Below are 15,984 nucleotides of genomic sequence, written 5' to 3'. Positions count from 1 at the left end.
GACCCTCTGAGCTCATTTGGGGGGATCCTTGCGCGCCAACTTTTCCCCTCTCTTAAAACCCTCACAATTCAAAGGAAAACCTGATAATTTTCACTTGAAAATTGAGTTTGAATCTCCTTGTTTGGAGATTCAAAAACTCCAGGATCCAAAGCTTCTTTTCATTCCTAATCCACTTCTGCAAGTCATTGGAGCAAGATCAAACAAGAATTGAAGCAAGGAATAACAAGTTCTACACAACATTGAAGGTATTTTCCAGAAATTTTCTTCTCTTCGATTCTCACTCAACTCTCATCAGTTCTCTTGGATCTTTGGTTGTCTGAAGTCCTACCAATGTAGGCAAGAAGATTGAGTTGCTTTGAGGTCAAATCGAAGCAACTCATTTGACACACCTCAAAATTCAACTCCTCATATCTTTCTATATATTTGGAGTTAGTTGAAACTGAGGTCAGATTCGTGTTATACTTTAATTTTTTCTTTCACATCATATCCTCCATTTTCATTTATGTGATGGTGATGACTGAAGCAGTCCGACGAGGTTCGCCTAAGAAGGTGACCGGAGGTTTAGCGTCGGTGATGTGTTGGACAGGTTCTGAGCCACATGATCAATTCAAAATGTTTTAATCGCGTGTGTTGCTTGTAAATACCACTTGTGTTACGCGTTGACTAGTGACTATAGTGGAAAACACGCTGAAGACCACTTCATCTGCCACCTCAATTAATGAGGGAGATCAAGTGGTCCACCTTTTCTTTTTGTATTTTCTGATTTTCATTTTATTCCTTTGATTTTCATTAATTCATATTAATTTTAATATTGATCCAAAAAATATGGGAGTTTCACCAAAAAAATTTAAATAAAATCCTCTTTCATATTTAGAATTAAAATTATTTTTTGGACCATTAGTAATATTTTTCATGATTTAATTGATTTTGTGATTACTTTTAATTGTTTAAAAATACTTTAATGTTTCCAAAAATTCTGAATTTTTTTCTCCAAGGGCCTTTGACCTTGTTTGACCTATGATAAATCTCATGGCCATTTCTTTGGTGTTTTGATGAGATTTTAGGAATTTGAAAAACCATATTTAATTTAATGCATTATTTTTAGTATTTTTAAATTTAATAAATTCCAAATAATTGTGTTGAGTCATTTTGATTGTTTGTATAAGTTTGACTTGTGTTGTTGGGTCTTGGTCAAGGTTAATTTGACTTTGCTAGGTTAAGATAATTGGATTTAGGGGATTGATGGAATGTACATTCCATCTCCCAAAATGAATGAATGATCTTAATTTGGTAAAAGTCCTCCTTTGTCCAATTTTAGGTTTGATCCATTCCTCTCCCTCTTCATCTCATTCCCCTTCTTTATGCATTCATATCATGGTCCTAGAATATCTCTACATCTTAAGGCTAGTTGATTGCAAAATCAACATAAGTATGGATGAGATTAGGCCACCACTTTTGCATATTCTTTTTGTGTGTGGTCTATTTCATGAGCATAGTCCATTATATTATGTCTCTAACATGCATTAACACCAAAATTCTATTGCCCAGCCTCAAATAGTTGTGACTTCTACATGAGTCCAATTACGATTGCTTAACATATCGCTAAATTTTTGATACAAAAGGCATATCATTCTAGTTAGTGAGATTGTAAGTCTCCCCTCTTTCATGGTATTGTGTGGAAACTTGGCCTTTTTTCCTTCCTTTGGAAGATGTCTTGGTTCAAGGATTCATGCTTGTGATAAGTGGGTTGAGTGTTCTCCAAAGAATGACTTAAAATAAAAAGCAAAAGCAAAAGTAATACTAACTTCTAAGTCATTAACATCTAACGTTTAATTTCAAGTCATTTACTTTAATTCACTTTATTTTTAAAGCCTTATTCATTTGCCATTATTCATACCATTCTAATCGTTTATGTTAATGTCATTTTCACTTTTTCCATTTGGACCATATTTTGTGATATATTTTGCTTGTGTATATTGTGTTTGTTTGTGTGGTCTTTGACAATTAATATACATAATAAGAACAAAACCCATAAAAAACATCTTGTGTGGACTGTTGGTTTGATCTGAGACTTTTGGACTTAAAATTTAGGTAACACTCCCTATGCAAAGGACTTGGCCAATGCCAACTTTCATGTAACCAAGTGCTTGTAATATGAAACTTCATCTGATACATCATTGAAGATCCATTTGAGTTCATCTACAACATGATCATTACGAAGCTGTTATTTTGAACCTGTGACTTATAGCATTGTGGAATTCATCTGCTACACGGGCAACCTTGAAGAAGATCATGGAGTTGCTAAGCTTGGATGTGGCTATCTTTATTTGATGCCTTGCTCTTCAAGATAATATTGTGTGCATTGTTTGTTGCTTGATTCTAATGTCCAAGGGAATTTGGGTTTCTATATGACATTCTTGTCTATTGGATTGCAGCCCATTGGTCAGATCTTTTCAACTCTTAACTTTTAAATTTATGCTTAGGATTAGTCTCTTCATCTCCCCCCCACTTCTTTAATTTTAAAATCTCTCCCCCCTTTTAAAAACTTCTTTGTTTGTACTTGTTTTTTCTAAACTTAGACTATTTTGCAAACTAGAAACTTTGGCCTTATGCCATTGCATTTTAAACTTATTTTTTTTAATAAACATGTAAATAAACTTACTTATACTTGACTTAAAGATTTCAAAAAAACAAAAAAGAACTAACCCATTCGAACCATTTTAGGCCTTTGTGCTATTCAAACCTAATTTTTGTTAAAAGCAAAGCATCCACTTTGAAATTTGTATCACGAACTATGAGGTTTTGATCCCTCATTTTTATGTTGGTACGTAGGCACAAGTCCGAAGGTCTTGTCAAACACAAAAATATAATTAATGACTTCTTTTCTCATCCCCCCATTCTATTTGCTTGTTAATATCATTTGTACAAAATACATATGCACACAAGAAATGGCTCCCTAGGAGTACCTAAGACACTTTGGGTGTTAACACCTTCCCTCTGTGTAACCAACCCCCTTACCTGAAATCTCTGGCATTTTATTAGTTTTGATTTGAAAACTTCTTATTTTTGGGTTTTGTTCGTATTTTTCCCCTTTCCCTTGGAAATAATAAAAGCGCGGTGGCGACTCTTGTTATTTGATGTCTAGCTTATTCATAGCTTGATGATCATGAATTTACCGCTACAGGTCGCACATCAAATCTATCTTGGTTTTGAAGAAAATTTCCTAGACTTTAGACTTAGTTCCCTTTGTTGTCCATTATTTCTAACTTCCTTCGGAAAAAAATTATGCAACATGACTACTCTTTTGCTTGGTTTAAAATTATTTTCTTCAATATCTTTTTATGTTTCCTTATTCTTTGTTATTTTTGTTAATTACAAAAGGGGAAGTAGATATATAAGTATTTAAGAACCTGAATCTCATAGTTAAGAACTATTTTCTACTTAAATAATGAAAATTATTCTATTATGCTTTAATGGTAAAATTTAATTAACCTGGATAGAACTTAGGGGAAGCTTACAAACCTCGCATTTTGGACTATTAGACTTAGAGGAAGCTTACAAACCTCAGACCTTGAAGTCAACTAGTTAATTAAATCAACAACCATTTTTCTTAAATACTAGTTTTTGTCATCATTAAAAAGGGGAAGATTGTTGGAACAAAATTGGTTTGTACCATATCTCTAAGGTTTTGATGATAACAAAGTATTTAAAGAACAATAAGGTATACTAACAAATGTTCAAGTGTGTAAGATCATAAACTAAAATTTCTAAAGATAACTTAGTACTGGTTCTGAGAATGAACATTCAAAGAGAAGCTAAAAATCTAGATTTTGGAAGACCATAAGCTGAAGACCAGACTCTGAATGACGTCAACTTCAGAATGACGCCAACATATGAAAATCTAGAATTTGAAGCGCCAGCCTCTAAAAACTTATAATCTAAAGATCTAGTCAGTGCAAGGATTGGGGATTTTGATCACGTGAAGACTTAAGCATAAAATCTTCTGAAGATAGCTAAGATACAACAGATAACTCCTTTTGTATAAAAGGGATTTCAGATAAGCTTTCTTCGATAGTAACCATATCAAGAAACATCTCAACATCTTTAAATCAAGCTTCTCAATAACTCTCTTGTGAAAATCTACAACGACTCTTTTCTTTATCTCTATATAAGGAGATGAAGACTTGAAGAAAAATAATGAGCCATTGACATTGTAACCAGTTTTGGTTATAGTGAAAATCTCTTGGAAGTGCAAGGGGCCTGGATTAATCTCGATTTGTGAGAGGAACCAGGATGACTTCTTTTCTCTCTCATTCTTTACTTTCTGCCTCTTAACTATCTTTATCTGCTGCTAATCACTTAACTCTGATTCAAATTCTAAACCTTGTATTCAGAATCTGATAAGATATTTTTTTAGAAAAGAAAGAAATAGCTAACACAACTCAACCCCCTTCTTGTGTGTTTCTCACTTTCAAAATGAAGCAAAGGAAGTGTTTTGGTTCAAGAAGTTCATTAGTGAACTTGGAATAGTCCTTAGAATTGTGGATCCCATTAATCTCTATTGTGATAACAATGGTGATATCGCATAAGCTAAGGAGCCTAAATCTTACCAGCGATCCAAAAACAAACTTAGGCAATATCACCTCATTCGAGAGATAATAGATAGATGAGATGTGAAGATATGCAGAGAACCAGTACTTGACAATGTCGATGACCCATTAACAAAGCCTCTTATGCATCTGAATCATGATGTCCATACTAGATCTATGGGTCACACTAATATTTTCATTCCATAGTGGATACTTCATGTACAAGTAGAGTGTTGACAAGGAAGCCCTATATTAGTGTAAGCTCTAGAGAGCGACAATTTAATTAGAACTTGGTACATGTATCGAATAATTTATTAATAACTAAAAGATATATCTTTATTATTATTTTTTCAAAATAATAAAGTCCCTAGAATAGCTAGTTTATTTAATGAAGCATTAAGTGTGAATTAATCTCAAGACGCCATTAGAAATAGTGGATACTTCGCATAGGTATGAATATTAGGAGTAATATTTATACTAGATTGAGTCGCTATGAGAATACTACATAGAATGTTATTCAAAGTGCCATAAGTTATTTTCGTTGTGATAGTGGTGTATACCACCCTTCAACATGGAACTGTTGTAGGCCCTAGATGTGAAGTCGATTACTTTATTATTGATAAAACATTATCCGTAATTGATGACCATAAGGACAGTTGATGGGTACTCCACAAATCATGATGAGGGACATGAACGACCTAGATGGAATTTTCCCATCCCGCATAAAAAGATAAATGTATAAGGTCCCAATATTGAATTGAACAAGGGTGACACGCTCTATGTCTTGAGTTCAATATAAACATGAGGAAAAAAGGATAATAATACACACAAGCATTATTACTAAAAGGTTTTGTCAAATCACATGACATTTTAGTGACTTGGATAGTAGTGATGTGTTTCTAGATACCACTCATTGTTTAATATATTAAATGTGTGATTTAATATAATTGTGAACATCACGAGAACCTACAGAGTAATGCACATAAGGACAAACTATAAGAGGTTGAATAAATAAGTGAAATAAGGAACACTATAAGGTACAATATACTTTAGAGAATTACAGAACACCGGCAAGTACGATGAGCTTAAGTGAATTATAGAACACCTTAATTTATATTACACTTGAGTGGAATACGGAATATGATAAGGTATCGTGTGCTTAAGTGAAATACAGTATCCCGTAAGGTACGATACACTTAAGTGGGGTTTTTAACTTGCATCCCACACAAGTGGTTCTATAAATAGAAATCTTATGCATAAGCTTTCACACTTGATAAAAATTCATTTTCAAACTCTCTCTCTCTCTCTCTACACCTAACATCTAGCACTAAGATTGAATGCACTCTATTAGTATGGACTGATTAGAGGCGTTTTTCTTTGTTCAATGCTCGTGATTGTTCATCCAATTATTCATCAAAGGTTTCCATAAAAGATAATTGTTTCTAACACTTATCATGCTCATTCATAAGAATCGACTTAAGGGAAATTTTTGTTTTCGGTATGTTTAATATTACGATTTCTCTTCACCCTAAAGAGGTTAAAAGAATGGCACCCGATGATTATGTTGTTCAAAGTTGGAGCATATACTACGAGATACCTAACTTTGACCATTTTGGCGTTCTCCTTCAGTTTAAAAACAATATTAAGAGTGATGTAGCCTTTCACCTTAACCATTTTGGCTTCCCAGATCTATTAATACTCATTTAATCTCCAAAGAATCACAATGCACCTTTATGACCGTTAGGCCATTCTCATGGGGAAGGATTCTTGCGGCGTCCTTAAGGGAGGAAATGATCTCAAGATCTTGATCATCTTCAGATTCTTCCTTAGGCTTAGTTGGAGAATATTCTACCGTCATGACTTGGCGATAATATCTTCTACGAGAGGAGGTAGATTCTCTTCCCCCAATGTACCCTACCGCTATAATATTCAAAGTGTGATGGACTGGCCCATTCTCCTATCTGTTGTCTAGCTTTTGGTATTTTCTAGACATGGGGCTTCTGGGTTGAAATTGACCCTGAGTCATGGAACTTCCTCTTGTATGTTGAGAGTCTCCTTTGAGATATATTTTTAGGTGGCCCTTTTGAAAAAGCTTCTCAATCTCTCTCTTGAGTTGGTAGCAAACATTAGTTTGATGACCCTTCACCTTGTGGTATTTGCACCACCTATTGGGTTCGGGTTCAGTCATATTTGTTTTGGGAGCTGGAAGAGGAGGAATGTCGTGGGTATGGAGTACTTCACGCCATATTTTCTCCATACGGGTGTTAAGGGGTGTGAGGTTATTAGAACGTATCCCACTATGCTTGAAAGCCACCTTATCTATGATGGGTGATGTGTAGTGGCTTTTGTGTTGTTATTGGATAAGTCGGACCCTCATGAAGCATGATCTTTAATGTCCATAACCTTCTTCTAAACATTGCTCTCTTCTCTCTTAATGTAGCACTCATCCCATGTCATAATTTGAGTCATGGAAACAACAAGCTTCTAGAAAAGAGACTCGTTAAAATGTTTGGCTTTCCAATCATTCAAAAACAAGCCTCATTGATGTTGCGGCTAATGGTTCTAGTTGTTGTAACACCTAATCGTGTCACCATGTTGAAGAGGATGACAGAGGCGGTTGGAAACTGGATGTGATTGTGATCTAGGTTTGTTTTATGAAGACCCCACAATGGGCACTGTTAGGGGGAAATATGGCCTTGATTGGTCTAGAAAGGGTGTTTAATATACTGTTCCTGAAAAGACCAATTTAAAAAACCTTTTCTTTTCAAAATCAGAGTTTTATGAAGTAGCTTGACATAGCAGAATTTGGTACAATTTATGCGATAGGAATGATTGTGTTGTATCCACTTATACTTAGAAATAGAATGAACAAAATATAAAGAAGCTAAAGCAATAAATGCCTCAAATAATCTAATTGTTTTACACTAGATGTGTAAATCGAAGTTACTCAATTGATTAAGACATATATGAATACAATAATCTAGATCTAACACATACCTAATTTTATACAAGAAATCACTATGAAAGTGTAAAACCTAACAACATGTAGCATTGAAAACGATAAACCCAAAGAATATGATTCTAAATGAAAGATAAAAGAGATATGGGAGAGAGAGAGAGAGAGAGAGAGAGAGAGAACATTGGATTTATAGTGGTTCAACACGTTCGTCCTCACTTTATGCCTAATACATTCTTCAATGGTTTCCCATTGAAAATTCATAGTCTTCCATTATTATTTGACAATTTTTTACAGGCTTTAATATAGTCACGAGATTCAAGATAGTGCAGAAAATTAACAATCATTGATTTGAATGTTCTCTTTGAATGTATACAATGCCTGAAACTGATCTCCACAAGATGTTCATTTGATCTTGACTCCCACCTTCCATATTTAAGAATTCTTCTCAAAGAGTTTGTTCAACAACAACTTCTCATCAGTCCGATTGACTCCTTGTCTGAGCCTTGATATATATGAAGGTAATAAAAACTCTAGCTTCATCCATAGAAACTTCAACACAATTCTACCAAAGCAATCTTGGAGAAAAGAAACTCATTCGTTTTCATTGTTGGATTTTCAATCCCATCCACAACCACACAAGAAATGCCAACCTAAAATATTTAAACCTTCACAAAACGTTAAAACCAAATGAACCTCCTCGCACAAATCCCATGTCCAGTGTTGAGAAGCTAAATCAAACGATAATGAGTTAAGTCTCAAAACAAAAACTCAAATGATTTTTGAATGTTTAAGAGAAAAGTGTGTTGTATGTGCTATGATTCTCAAATCATATTAATGTTATGATGGATTGAGAAAAAAATGATTTACATATGTGCTTAGACATAGTGCACAAATATGAGAGAGAATACCCATTTGATTTGAGTCAAAAGAAAATGGTATGTTAGAATTGAGTGAGTGAATAATTTGAATAACGAATTAAACACTAAGAAAATTGCATCTTTGATTCGAATCAGACAAATTCATGATTCGAGTAGTTGATTCGAGTAAAAAAATCCATAATTCAAATAAAAGATTCATAACCAAAATCCAAAATCTGCATATAATTTTTTATTCGTGTCATGCTATTATGTAATTCTATTTAAGACATCTATGATTCGAGTCAAGCTTTTGTATGATTCGAATCAGAAATACATAAGAAAAATCTTGTTTGTCAGATTTAATATTTTATTCGAGTCAGGCTATTTAATGATTCCAATTAGAAGTATATAATCAATTTCTAGTTTTCACATTCAATTTTTAATTCTAGTCAAACAATTCTAAAATTTGAATCACACTTCAAAATATTCAAATTTTAAGAAAAATGAAGTGCTTATTTGAATTGAGACTTGATACAATTTTGATCATGATTTCACGTGTTGTTTGATCCACACCTCTGACTAATTGACTAGAACCATATTGTGTTGAATTTTAGAAAATAGTTTGATATATGCATATGTAAAAATGGTTTAGCACTTAACCTTAAAATGCATAAATATGTGAAGAGACTCAATTATGACAATCGAACAATTATACTTCATTGATAAGGAACAAGACATAAACAAGTGTTAACCTTAGGAGACCGAGCAACTTCAGGCGCCAATTGTACTTGTAAAATCAAATGAGAGTGACCATGCTCATGAAGGTAATCGAAAGAGGGTTTACTTAGACTAAATCTGTGAGATTAATAAATGATATCTTCAACCTTAGAGGTTGGGATATTTATAGATGACTTTATGGGTCGGGGTAAGAGAAAAGGAAACTATTTTCACCTAACTTTCTAACGGATACACGTGAGTTGGGGAGAGTCAGATCCTCCTTCTAAATTGGAGAGAGGATTTCCTCTTTTACTCGGAGGACCAAAAACGACATTCTCTTAAAAACCTCATTTTCCACAAGATGATTAGGTTATAAGCATGGGTTCGGGTCGAGCAACCCAAGCCACAGACGGGCGACTAGATGTCGCGCTTGACGATAATCTCAATGACCTTTCACAATTTTTTCAAACTGTTTAGACTCTGAACTACTTCTCTTCATGTCCAATTAAACTATCACAACCCAATTATACTGGTAGCGTACCAATGGTATTTATTATCTTCTAATATTTCTATTTGTCATTTTATATTTATTTCAAAAGATAATTTTAAAAAATTAGTTTAAAACAAATGAAGTATAAAATAATTTTACATACAATAAAAGTAGATGATTATTTGACCTTTGCAGGCAGTGCCAGGCTCAAGTGGGAGCTTTAAAATTCATTTTTGAATAATGATAATTTTATACCAATTTCTGTATTATTTTATCGTATTTATACAATAAACTGTAATTTTATTTTTTTATAAACAAAAAAAATATTTTAAAAAAAATATTTTTAAAAATATTTTTATAATATAATTATATAATTTATTATTTATCAATTTTATTATAGAATTGATCACTAAAATATATTATTAATCACATATTTTACTTATAATTCATTAATTAAGTTTAATATTTCATTAATCAATAAATTTTATAATATTAATCAAGTTCTTATATGAAATATAATAATCAGTCTTTACACTCTATTAACCAATCTTATTTACTTTATTTCATATATTTCATAGTTTAATATCAGAATTTGATTAGTAGAGTGTAAAGATTGGTTATTCTATTTTATATTTTAATATCAGAATTTCACTAATATTAGGTATTTTATTGGTTAATGAGATAGTAAAATTGATTAATAAATTATATATTTTTGTGGTTATTGAAATATTAAAATTTATTAATCACAAACTTTATATCTGTTATAAAACTAATTTTAAAAATAAAAATATTTTTTATAAATATGTTTCTTATTTATAAATAAAATAAAATATTATTTATCGTATAAATACACTTAATATTATTTGATATAAATATTTGAATGACACTATAGGGAAAGAATAATATGAATATTTTTTTTGAATATCCAATTTTTTAAAAAAAAATTCAAAAATAACTAAAATTTAAATTTTTTTCCAAAAATGGCCATTTTTGGCCCAAAAATCAACTAAGGCGCCACCCTAGTTGGCGCCTACCCTTAAGGGTAGGGCAAGTCGCCACTAGGAGTGGCGCCTACCCTTAATTTTTTTTTTTAAATATTTAATATGTTTTTTTTAAAAAAAAAAATAGTTTTAATTTAATAGTTTATATTTACTATAAATTATAAAAATTATATAATTTACAAGATATATATATATATAGATATATATATATATATATATATATATATGTATAGATTATATTATATATATATATATATATATATATATTAATTTATATATATATATAATATATATATATATAGATATCTATATATATATATATTATAGATATATATATATATGCTATATATATTATATATATATATATATAATTAATTTATTATATATATATATATATATCTATATATATATATATATATATATATTAATTTAATTTATAAGTATTAATAGTATTATAAATTTTGGGAGAATTAGGGTAATCATGTTAGGTAGGTATGACCTAATAATTTATATAATTTACAAGATATATATTATATAGCTATATATTATATATAATATATATATATTATAATATATCTATTATATATATATATATATAATATATATATATATATATTAATTATATATATATATTAATTTAATTTATAAGTAATTAATAGTATTTAAATTTTTGGGAGAATTAGGGTTAATCATGTTAGGTAGGTATATATATTGTATATATATATATATATATATATATATATAATATATATATATATATTATATATATATATATATATCTATATATAGATATATATATATATATATATTAGTTATATATATATATATATATATTAATTAATTATAAGTAATAATAGTATTTATAAAGTTTTGGGAGAATTAGGGTTAATCATGTTAGGTAGGTATGACCTAATTCAAACCCTAATTCCCCCTAAGACTAATTAATCTTGTCCTATAAATAAAGTGTTATTTCCTTGCATTTTCTTCACCACTATTTCCTATCACTTTCTCTATCAAGTTGAGTTCATGGCATCCCCCAGACCGTCATCATGGGAGCGGACATCATCCAGGCGCCCGGATCCAGAACCAGTAATCTTAAAAAGGGATGGGCATGTTATTTTCTCACCTGTGAAACCCCCAATGGAGATGAAATTTTGGAACATCCGTTCGTTGGACCAACTAAAAAGATCATTGATGTCTTGGTTAGAGGGAGATTACCAACCTGGTGAAGTCATCAGAAGGATTCAGAGTCTTAGAAAAAGTATCTCATTTGAAACTGGAGAAACGGTATGTTTGTGGGTTGAGGTTGAAAGCGACATTGATTGCATCCAAATGATGCATGGATCAGACGACATAGTGTTAACTGTTGTAATTTCCTAGATTTTAAGGGTTGTTTGTGATGTTGTTTGTGTATTTGCTATTGTTGTAGTACTTGTTCTTGTTTTAGTACTTGTTCTTGTTCCAGTATGTGTTTTTGTTTTAGTAATTGTTGTTGTAATGTTAGATGTTTGTGTTTGTTGTTTCAACGTCATCTTCTATTTGGAATAAAAAGTAAACTTTATTGATAAATAGCATTGGTACACAGAGTTATGAAGTAATACAACTATGTAGTCGAAGTAGATCCACGATATGGACATTTGTTCTTATTATGCCCCAGTTGTCGACATATGCTACACTTCCTCTGCATTTTCTCTGTGACGTCCATTTCAGTTCTAATGCGCCTGCTATTTGGGCGACCACTTTTATTCCACCGCATCGATTCGTTGTGCCAAACAATTTCCCCGTCATACTCTGGCCAATACGCCTCCAATGCTACCACCGGAAAGGGATTGTCGTATACATTGAGCAATGTTACAACTTTGTAGATGGGAGACACTAGCGATAATGCATCGAAGTGACTGTGTGAACACGCTGCAATGACATGGGAACAAGGCATACGATAGGCCTGAAATTGACCACAGTCGCACCAACGGTCTGGTATTAGGACCCTATACTCTTGTCTGGGCAGCCCTTGGTTGTGGTCAATTGTTTCCTTGACACTAAAAGTATGGCCATGGCGGTCGAATTCCGTAACCCGATGGCTGCTGGCTTTGGCAGATTCCTGCCTCATAAACTTCATGCAGGCATCACTATATACTTGACTCGTCTGCAACACTTCATGTCAGCGCCTGCCTCTTGTTACGAACAACGTTGCCATCCGAAAATAGGTCGCACTCACCAATGCGGTTACCGGGAGGTTACGTATGCCCTTAAAGACGTCGTTCATTGATTCCACAAGATTTGTTGTCATGTGGCCCCACCTCACCCCATCGTCGTATAACCTAGTCCACTTTGCTCTGTCAATGTTATCGATCCACCTCCCTGCATCAGAATTTGCCAACACTATTTCCCGGCGGTAGTATTGGAATCCATGTTGGTTTAATGCATACCCCGCGTTTATCAAATGTTGCTTCAAGAAGTTATCCTTGAACGCCCGCATAAAATTTTGAGCAATATGCCTGATGCAGTAGACATGGGTAGACGGGGGGTCATGCCAACCATTTGCTGGATTATTGTATGCACTGTCTATTGAAGCGTGCCTGTCAGAAATCACACAGATGCCAGCTTGTGGAGTCACGTGCGTTCGGAGATTCTTAAGGAAGAAACTCCAAGCAGCAGCCGTTTCTCCTTCTACCAATGCAAAGGCTATTGGGAAAATATTAGAATTTCCATATTGTGCGACCGCCATCAGTAACGATCCTTTGTATTTCCCATACAGCCAAGTTCCATCGACCTGAATAAGCGGCTTGCAGAATGTGAAACCTATGATGCAGGAACGGAATGCCCAGAAAAGTCTATGGAATATTCCATTACCTTCTAGACAAGTTCCGTCATGGGATTGTGCCGGCAAGGTCTCCATTATAGAAACCGTCCCAGGTGAACACAAATGTAGTGCAACAAGGTAGCGCGGAAGTTGTTTGTATGATTCCTCCCAATTATCGTATACCAGTTCAATAGCCTTGGTTTTCTCTAACCAAGCCTTTCTGTACGACGGTGTATATTTGAAAACAGCAACACAATGGGAGATAATGGTTTTGACCTTGAGTGATGGGTCAGCTTCAACAAGAGGTATTATTGAATGGCAGATCATATCATGGCTAAGTTTGCGATGATCCTGTGCCATGTTTGTGTTGACACAAGTGTGAGCTTGAGAAATGGACCCTATCACCCACACGTTATATTTCTTCTTGTACGATGCCATCAACCTAAACCCACACTCCGGATTTTTGCATAAAATAACGTATCTTTCCGGGTTTGATCTGTTAACATCGTAGTCAACACAGTTTTTCAAGTGCCAATTTTTTATTGCTAACAAGCACTCTTCCTTGGTCCGAAATTGGTCACCCTTCTTTAACTCCTCATCAGACCTCATATAAGGGTTGTAGAACATATCTGATGAGGGCTCATCCTCGCCCAAGTTAAGGGTTGTATAGTGGGCAGGCGGTGAGTACCGTTGCGCTATAGGTATTTGTACTTGGTCTTCATCTTCGGAATCACGGTTCACCAAGTCATCAACCACGTCTTCTGCATCATCAACGACATCGTCTTCAACGGGGTGTTCAACGTCTTGTTCGTCATCAACCACAGGATCAATAACCTGTGACTGAATATTCTGAGTTGGTTGGAATTGTTCCAACACAATGTACAACACTATATAGTCGTAACCAGAATACTCATGGTTACGAAACATGTATTGTGCCTCCATGTCATTTTGAATCAATGTCTTATAAAACCTGACTGAGCTATTTTCAGAAAAAAAAGGTTGTTGGTAAAAAATTTGGGACACAAGTTGTCTAAGTTTGGACTCAATCTTTTTTTTCAGATAAGAGAAGTCAACTCCTCTATTTAGACAAAAACGAGTGCAATCGGTGTTTCTAAATAGGAAGCCAGACATATCACATTCATAAGTCTCACCATTGACGTGAGCTTTGATTTTGTATTGTGATGAAGATGCCATGATATGTGAAGATTTTGTGAAGATATTGTGAAGATATATGTGAAGATATTGTGAAGATATATGTGAAGATATTATGAAGATATATGTGAAGGAGCTTGTGAATACCTTTGTGAAATTTTGTGTGAATACTTATACTCACACATCCACCAAGCCTTCTACACGCATGCCTATCCATCTAATGTTTGTACCAATGCATGCCAACGTAGCCTGCACATAGCCTGCACCTAGCCTGCACCTAATCTGCAAGATTCCCACGCATGCCAACCTAATCAAATGTCTTCACCACCTAGTCTGCAAGATTCCCACGCATGCCTTACACGTCTCATATCTTTGCATGCAACACTACCACCAAGCCTTTCCCTTAGACAAGACAACTCCAATTAATTTGTACCAATGCATGCCAACCTCGCCTGCACCTAGCCTGCACCTACTCTGCAAGATTCCCACGCATGCCAACCTAATCAAATGTCTTCACCACCTAGTCTGCAAGATTCCCACCTAATCAAATGCCAACCTAATATCCAATTAAAACTTTCTAAAACATGTTTTACTAAAATAATATTCAAAGCATTCGAGTACCCTATTTTTCTAAAAATGTCTTCACCACCTAGCTTGCAAGCCTCCCACGCATGCCTTACACGTGTCACATCTTCATGTGCAAATTGAAAGTGAATATCACGCTTCCAATACTAAACTACCTCTTTTTTCCATTATGTGTTTAAAATAATATTCAATCTTATTTAAGCTTAATTATTTATTTTAAACAATCTGATTAACTAAATTGAATTAAAAACCAATTTAAACTTTCTAAAGTTGTTGTACTAAAATAATATTCAAAGCAAGACAAGTGCAACCTAATCAGGTTCCACCAAGTCTTCCCCAAGACAAGACAAGTGCAACCTAATCTGTACCAATGCATGCCAACCTATCCACCTAGCCTGCACCTAGCCTGCACCTATTCTGCAAGATTCCCATGCATGCCTTACACGTGTCACATCTTTGCATCATCAGGTTCCACCAAGTCTTCCCCAAGACAAGACAAGTGCAACCTAATCTGTACCAATGCATGCCAACCTATCCATCTAGCCTGCACCTAGCCTGCACCTAGCCTGCACCTATTCTGCAAGATTCCCACGCATGCCTTACACGTGTCACATCTTTGCATCATCAGGTTCCACCAAGTCTTCCCCAAGACAAGACAAGTGCAACCTAATCTGTACCAATGCATGCCAACCTATCCACCTAGCCTGCACCTAGCCTGCACCTATTCTGCAAGATTCCCACGCATGCCTTACACGTGTCACATCTTTGCATATTCAATCTACTTGAAAACGAGTATAAATAGAAGGTCATTCTTGCAAGTTTTCATCAACC

The sequence above is a fragment of the Lathyrus oleraceus genome, chromosome 4 (assembly GCF_024323335.1).
Source record: "Lathyrus oleraceus cultivar Zhongwan6 chromosome 4, CAAS_Psat_ZW6_1.0, whole genome shotgun sequence".
NCBI classification, from domain to species: Eukaryota; Viridiplantae; Streptophyta; class Magnoliopsida; order Fabales; family Fabaceae; genus Lathyrus; species Lathyrus oleraceus.
The sequence above is the reverse complement of the archived record's forward strand: the minus strand, read 5'-3'. Positions refer to the sequence as shown.